Source organism: Ornithodoros turicata, chromosome 1 (assembly GCF_037126465.1).
Source record: "Ornithodoros turicata isolate Travis chromosome 1, ASM3712646v1, whole genome shotgun sequence".
Classification (NCBI taxonomy): domain Eukaryota; kingdom Metazoa; phylum Arthropoda; class Arachnida; order Ixodida; family Argasidae; genus Ornithodoros; species Ornithodoros turicata.
The window spans coordinates 227,628,474-227,630,640 of NC_088201.1; positions in this window are offsets into that span (position 1 = coordinate 227,628,474).

Genomic DNA, 2,167 nt, shown 5'->3' on the forward strand with positions numbered 1-2,167 from the left:
TGGGGTCTGTCATGGATGACCTCTCTCTCCCGCCTTGTACGCCATCGCCATCAACCCTCTACACAAGAGACGTGCTGGCTTCCTGTTACACTGGCACTGCCCAATGGATGCCCTCTACCTGTTTTTGCGTTCGGGGATGAAATCTGTGTGATCCTTCGCCGCGAGTGTTCCCTAGGGCCTGTTTTGAAGGCGTTTGAAGATTACGGAGCTGTTTCAGGCGCAAGACTGAATAGATCAGCACTGTTTTTGAACCTCCAGCCTTCCTGCAGAGCTCCTGTCCTTGTTCCAGTGAGGCAAGACGTCAAAACTCTTGGTGTGACTTTCGATTGCACAGGCATATCTAGCGTAAATTGACCACGTGTGTTTTATCGTTGCAGAGCTGTCCTGCGGCAGCTTAAGGTCGTTGATTTGCCCATCAGTTTTCGCGCTCACCTGCTAGTGACCTGTACTACAGTTGCTTGTGGTTCCTAGGAGTCGTTGCCCCGCCGCCACCACTAATCGGCACTGCCGTCACTAGGCACGCGTTCCGTTTTTCTCGCGTCGCGATATTCCGCTTGCACCTTGCACGTGTCCAGGGCGTTTAGCGTTGTCGGTGGTGCTCGCCAAGTACCTTGCACCTCAATCGTGCATTTATTTCGAGGCATGGCCTGATGTGGATGACTGCCTGATGATTGCCTGATGTTTATGATTGGTGAGGCAGTCCTGCCTCACCAATACAGTGACTCCGTTGATGTTGTAAGACATTTATGACCCAAGGTTCCTGACGCTGACATCCAGTTATGGGCTATCAGCGATTTTTATACGGCTATAAGGAAGTTGCAGTCCTGTCCCGCAGTCCCTGCGGTGGCGACGAAGCTGCCTTGGCGTCGATTCACTCCGGGCTAGCTAAATGCCCGCCGCGCCGGTCCTCAGTGGAAGATAACCCACGATGTTCTTCGTCTTCGCGAGCGATTGCGCCGTTTTCATATTTCTCGTACTCACAGTTGCCCCTCTTGCGGAATGTGTGAAACGGTCGAGCACTCTTTTAGGCGTTGTCACGTTCCTCTTTTTCCACGACGCACGTTAACCCAAGTAGTTCTGCTCTGGACTGTTCCCTGGGCCACCGTGCGGCTCGTAGAACGGTTGCCGGTTCCGCGCACTCAGCGTAAAGAATTTTCTTTATTAATTAAGGAGATAAAAAGAAACAGATATTAAGAAACAGGAACAAGGGCGGACACAGAAGACACGCTAACTTTCAACCAGGTTTATTACAATAGATGTGGAAGATCTTCATAGGCACATGCATCATCCGGTTATCCAATGGCAGCGTTATCCATACCAGGTTTTTGAGTTGATAAGGCCAAGTTGCTTATCTGTGAGAAGCGCTGTTGATTCGACTACGTGGCGTGTGTGCAGGTCCTTTGGAAATTTGATTGTTTTCGTGTCTTTATACAAGGGCTCACATCCACACACACCAACGTGATGTGCCAATTGGGAGCCAACACCGGTATGGATAACGCTGCCATTGGATAACCGGACGATACATGTGCCTATGAAGGTCTTCCACGTCAGTTGTAATAAACCTGGTTGAAACTTAGCGCGTCTTCTGTGTCCGTCCTTCTTCCTGTTTCGTTGCATCGAGGGAATAGAATATATTACCTGCCGGGGTCGTCAAGGCAGTATCGCTCGTGGTTCTGTTTCGGAAAATTTTCTTAATAGAGGCTGAATACTCTAACATAGTTGACTGCAGAGACCGCTGCACTGTCAAAACCAACTCTCAGGATTTTAACCTGAGGTCTTACAGGGATTCAAACGGTGCACCGTAGGTTGGACAAACGTTTAAAAAAAGAGCGACACTCTTGGATCTGTTCAAGCTTGCTCCGGAACCTGTACCGTAGTCTTCAAATGCTTGCAACACTTGCTCTAGGGAACTCTCCCGCGGAGTCTGATGGAGACATCGTCAACGGTGGACATTTATTAGGCAGCCTTACGATAACTGGGACAGAACGCAGTCTCTCAAGGAGGGGGTTGGTTGCAAGGGCATACAACGCGGGGGAGAGAAGGCATCCTTGTGAGACACTACACGTTACGTCAAACGAAGACTACATACCACCAGCTACGGAAACGACACTTTTTTGCACCTTTGTATAGTACCTCAACAAAGTGCTCAAAACCATCGGCGATACCC